Source organism: Mus caroli, unplaced genomic scaffold (genome assembly GCF_978045245.1).
Source record: "Mus caroli unplaced genomic scaffold, Mus_caroli_1 scaffold_10, whole genome shotgun sequence".
NCBI lineage: Eukaryota > Metazoa > Chordata > Mammalia > Rodentia > Muridae > Mus > Mus caroli.
Genome location: NW_028227265.1, coordinates 85000499 through 85006824, shown reverse-complemented (window position 1 = coordinate 85006824; position 6326 = coordinate 85000499).

The window sequence follows — 6326 nt, the reverse complement described above, 5'->3', positions numbered from 1 at the left end:
TCCTTTGTCATGTGACATCCTGTCTTTGCATAGCGTGTCTAGTGTCTGAGAATGTCCCTTTGGTCTCTGTACTGAAACCTACCCCAGAAGATCGACTAACTCTTTCAACACGCCAACGTTGTGTGTTTTCTTTCACCCGTTTGTTCAAATAAGCAACGCACACAAAGGGCTGGAGAATCTGAGGTTGTCTGTGTGCCTTAGAAGTTGGGATACTCACGCTCCACTCCACAGACCCAAAGAAGCTAAATAAGAAGGAAGGTCCAAGCGAGGATGCTTGAATCTTACTTAGAAGAGGGAATAAAATAGTCATAGGAGGAAGATGGAGGGAAAGGAACTGGGTGGGAGAGGGGATGGGGAGTGGAGTGAAGGGGGTTCAGGATCAGTTATGGGGAGGGACAGGAGAGATAGCCAGATGGCCATGAGAATGAATGGAAATCTGCAGCTGGCAGAGGTGGAGAGGTGGGGGCGGGGGGAGCATCTTGAAGGCATATCTGAGACCTGAGATAGGGGAGACACCGGGAATCAATGGGGGGTGATCTTAGCTGGGATTCACAGCATTGAGGATATCAAACCTAAAGAGGCTACCTCATGTAGCCAGGCAGAAACCTCAGTGGAGCAAGAGGGACAACAACCTGCCCGCAAAACTTTTGACCCAAAATTGATTCTGTCTACCAGAAATGTAGAGATGGGGGATGGATCAGAGACTGAAGGAATGGCCCAATAGTAACCAACCCAACTAGTGACCCATCCTATGGTCAAGCACCAATCCCTGATGCTATTAATGCTATGCTTGCAGACAGGAGTCTAGAAAACTTGTCCTCTGAGAGGCTCCACCCAGCAGCTAACTCAGACGGATGCAGAGACCCACAGCCAAACAGTGGATGAAGCTTGGGGACTCTGATGGTAGAGTTGTGGGAAGGATTGAAGGCCCCAAAGGGGATAGGAACTCTAAAGGAAGATCAATTGAGTCAACTAACTTGGACTGTTTTGGCTCTCAGAGACTGAACCACCAACCAAAGAGCATACACACGTTGGACCTAGGCCTCCGCACACATGTAGCAGACAAACAGTTTGGTCTTCATGTGGGTCCTGAACAACTGTGTCAACTTGACATGAGCTGGAGACATCAGAGAGAGGGGAGCATGAGTTGAGGAAATGCCTCCATGAGAAATGTAAGGCATTTTCTCCGTTGGTGATCAGTGGAGGAAGGCACAGCCTACTATGGGTGGTGTCATTCCTGGGCTGGTGGTACTGGGTTATATAAGAAAGCTGAGCAAGTCAGGGGGAGTAAGCTAGTAAGTAACATCCCTCCATGGTCTCTGCATCAGCTCCTGCCTCCTTGATCCTGACTTGTTTGAATTCCTGTCCTGACGTCCTTCAATAATGAACAAAAATAAGAAAAGTGTAAGCCAAATAAATCCTTTCCTCTCCATTTTGCCTTTGGTCATTATATTTTATCACAGCAGTAGAAACCCTAGCTTAGACAAACACTAACTTGCTAGGTATGATGGCACATACCTGTTAATCCCAGGACTCAGGAGGGGCAGAGGCACATGAGTCACTGTGAGTTCAAGGCCAGCCAGGTCTTCATAGTGAACTCCAGGAGAGCCTGGAATATATAGCTAGAGATACTCTGTGCCCCCACACAAAACAAAAACACCACCATAAAGAGTACTTCATGGTCTCCTGTTACTCCATCAACACACACACACACACACACACCAAGACGAAAATAAACTGTTTGAGAGTCTAATTTAGAACTGACAAGATGACAAGATGACCAAAGGGTGCCTACCCCCAAAACTAATGATGTAAGTTTAACCCCAAGGATCCCCATGGTGGAAGGACAGAAGTGATTCCTGTGGATTCTGTGGATACTTTGTGATAGATACTCATACATAAACACATAGATTTTTGGTTTTGTTTTGTATTTAGGTGTGATTTAAGTAACTTCCAGAGAAACAATCGCTGGTTCTGAGAAGGCACTCAACTTTCTATAGAAAAGCTAAGTGAATGCTCATATTTACAAGTGCAAATATGAACCAAGAAACTATTCAGAAGTCCAGAACAGAAATGGATCTGCTGAGGATACGTGTACCAAGGGATACGTGTACTTAGCTCAAGGACTAAGTGCTAATGTCAGCTCTGAACCATCTGACTTTCAGTATTTCAATATTTGGGGACACAGTCTCATTCTCTGTGTATCTTGGCCATGCTGCTAGGGGCTTTCTGCATAGACTCTGAACCTGTCAGATACCTATGCCTTTGAGCAGAGAAGAACCAGGATGAGAAATGCTAGGGCGCCCTTCTACAGGAAGAACAAAATGCAGGAAGTGAGAAGGAGGAACTTACTGGAGAAATAGGAAAGGGATAACCAGCAACCTGATAGTAAAATTGAAATATGCTCCCTAGAGAAGTGGGAACATTTCTGCTAAGGCAAGAAGTTAAGGTGAGCAACTGTGTGAAAGTGTGGGTTGTGTGTGTGTACATGAGTGTGTTGGGGTGGGGGATTGAGGAGTGTGTGTGCATATGCATGTGTGTTAAGGATTGGTCTGGTGCTGCTGTGTATTCAAATGTGAGATTCTGTACCCCACAGCCCAGTTGCTGCAATACAAGTGGATTCTCACCTATATCAGCTTTTGTTGTGCAAACCTTGCTCCCCGAGGTAATTGATAACTAAAAGGCTAAAGCCTGTGATTGGGCAGTGTATCGAGGTAGGCGTATTTTCAGTTACCTGACTGGGAGTTGCAGGTAGAAAGGAAAGAGAAGGAAGAGGTCATCATGGGGGTAGCGTGAACCATATGCACGTGACCATGAGGGCTGGCCTCATGGAACAGGAGCAGTCCAAATGAAACGTGGCAAGTAATATCTCCCACAGTTTGATAGGGAAACAGACAAAACAGCATAGAATAGAGGGTTGATATCTGCCCAGTGCTCTGAAGCTTATTATAAATCTAAAGGACCCTGCGTCTCTAGAATGGGGTAGGAATCCCTAATAGCTATTTAAAGGTAAGAGCAGTGTCAACCAGCCAGACCCCCTGGAGCTCCTGGGGACTGGACCATCAACCAAATAGTAAACATGGAGGGACCCATGGCTCCGGCCTCATATGTGGCAGAGGATGGCCTTGTTGGACATCTGTGGTAGGAATGGCCCTTGGGCCTGAGGGGGGTTCGATGCCCACAGTGTAGGGGAATGCCAGGATGGGAAGGTAGGAGTGTGTGGGTGGGTGGAGGAGCACCTGTGAGACATTGGGCTATGCATAGACAGGCTGGTCTCCAGTCGAGCTGAGGTCTGAACCCCAAGAAGGGTGATAATTCACCTACATTCCCTCATGCTCCTGGAACTCTGGTTCCTGCCTAAGTTACTGCCCCCCACAGCCCCCATAAGAGAAGTATGGCTAGAAGTCACGTAGACAATGTCCCAAGCTTCTGACCTTCAGGCTAAACTCCTCCCCGGTTACCTAGTAACAATAAGGTAAGACAGCATACCTTAAAACGGGCTGTTCAGCCCCACCTCGCTCTCTTACTTGTCTCTCTTACCTCTTACCCCTCATTTTCTCCCCCTCTCTCCTCTCTCTTTGTCCTCTCCTCTCCTCTCCTCTCCTCTCTCCCTCCTACTCTCCCCCCCCCCGTTCTCTCTTTCACCCTGCCTTCCTATAATAAAGTTCTAAAACCATAGAGAGTCTCTGCTCATCAAGATCCGCTGCACTCACTCTCGCCGGTGTTGGGAACCTCTCTTCCCTCATCCCTCTCTCCCATAACTCCGGTGGCTTTAGCAAAGTAGCACCCAGGCTCCCTGGGGCTTTAGGAAAGTAGCTCTGAGGCTCCCAGGTAGAGCTGCCTCTTGCCACCCCCAAAGAGTGGAGCAGAGGCTTAGATGCCCCCTGGGGATGAGTGGAAGGTAAATAGCAGCCCTCCCATGCCTGACTGACCAGAGCATAGGTGGAACTCTGGCTGGGTGTGGGTCTCCCCTCCTCCTCTTCCCCGGGCCCCTTTTTTAGTCCCAACAAGCACCCTCATGGAGGCAGGGGGAAGAGAGATGGAATAGGGGGTTTCTGGAGGGGAGACCTGGAAAGGAGATAACATTTGAAATGTAAATAAAGAAAATGTCCAATAAAAATGAAGCCACAATATACCCAAACTTATGGGACGCAATGAAAGCATTTCTAAGAGGAAAACTCATAGCTCTGAGTGCCTCCAAAAGAAAACTAGAGAGAGCACACATTAGCAGCTTGACAACACACCTAAAAGCACTAGAACAAAAGAAAGCAAATTCACCCAAGAGGAGTAGACGGCAGGAAATAATCAAACTCAGGGGTGAAATCAACCAAGTGGAAACAAGAAAAACTATTCAAAGAATCAACCAATCAAGGAGCTGGTTCTTTGAGAAAATCAACAAGATAGATAAACCCTTAGCCAGACTCACTAGAGGGCACAGGGAAAGCATCCTAATTAACAAAATCAGAAATGAAAAAGGAGACATAACAACAGATCCTGAAGACATCCAAAACACCATCAGATCCTTCTACCAAAGGCTATACTCAACAAAACTGGAGAACCTGGATGAAATGGAGAAGTTCCTAGACAGATACCAGGTACCAAAGTTGAATCAAGATCAGGTTAATGATCTAAACAGCCCTATATCCCCCAAAGAAATAGAAGCAGTCATTAATAGTCTCCCAACTAAAAAAAGCCCAGGACCAGATGGGTTTAGTGCAGAGTTCTATCAGACCTTCAAAGAAGATCTAATCCCAGTTCTTCACAAACTATTCCACAAAATAGAAACAGAAGGTACTCTACCCAACTCATTCTATGAAGCCACAATTACTCTGATACCTAAACCACAAAAAGACCCAACAAAGATAGAAAACTTCAGACCAATATCCCTTATGAATATTGATGCAAAAATCCTCAATAAAGTTCTTGCTAACCGAATCCAAGAACACATCAAAACAATCATCCATCCTGACCAAGTAGGTTTTATCCCAGGGATGCAGGGATGGTTCAATATACGGAAATCCATCAACGTAATCCAGTATATAAACAAACTCAAAGACAAAAACCACATGGTCATCTCGTTAGATGCGGAAAAAGCATTTGACAAGATCCAACACCCATTCATGATAAAAGTCTTGGAAAGATCAGGAATTCAAGGCCCATACCTAAACATGATAAAAGCAATCTACAGCAAACCAGTAGCCAACATCAAAGTAAATGGTGAGAAGCTTGAAGCAATCCCTCTAAAATCAGGGACTAGACAAGGCTGTCCACTTTCTCCATACCTATTCAACATTGTACTTGAAGTCCTAGCCAGAGCAATTCGACAACAAAAGGAGATCAAAGGGATACAAATTGGAAAAGATGAAGTCAAAATATCACTTTTTGCAGATGATATGATAGTATATATAAGTGACCCTAAAAATTCCACCAGAGAACTCCTAAGCCTGATAAACAGCTTCGGTGAAGTAGCTGGATATAAAATTAACTCAAACAAATCAATGGCCTTTCTCTACACAAAGAATAAACAGGCTGAGAAAGAAATTAGGGAAACAACACCCTTCTCAATAGTCACAAATAATATAAAATATCTTGGCGTGACTCTAACTAAGGAAGTGAAAGATCTGTATAATAAAAACTTCAAGTCTCTGAAGAAAGAAATTATAGAAGATCTCAGAAGATGGAAAGATCTCCCATGCTCATGGATTGGCAGGATCAACATTGTAAAAATGGCTATCTTGCCAAAAGCAATCTACAGATTCAATGCAATCCCCATCAAAATTCCAAATCAATTCTTCAACGAATTAGAAAGTGCAATCTGCAAATTCATCTGGAATAACAAAAAACCTAGGATAGCAAAAACTCTTCTCAAGGATAAAAGAACCTCTGGTGGAATCACCATGCCGGACCTAAAGCTCTACTACAGAGCAATTGTGATAAAAACTGCATGGTACTGGTATAGTGACAGACAAATAGACCAATGGAATAGAATTGAAGACCCAGAAATGAACCCACACACCTATGGTCACTTGATCTTCGACAAGGGAGCTAAAAACATCCAGTGGAAGAAAGACAGCATTTTCAACAAATGGTGCTGGCACAACTGGTTGTTAACATGTAGAAGAATGCGAATCGATCCATTCCTATCTCCTTGTACTAAGGTCAAGTCTAAGTGGATCAAGGAACTTCACATAAAACCAGAGACACTGAAACTTATAGAGGAGAAAGTGGGGAAAAGCCTTGAAGATATGGGCACAGGGGAAAAATTCCTGAATAGAACAGTAATGGCTTGTGCTGTAAGATTGAGAATTGACAAGTGGGACCTCATG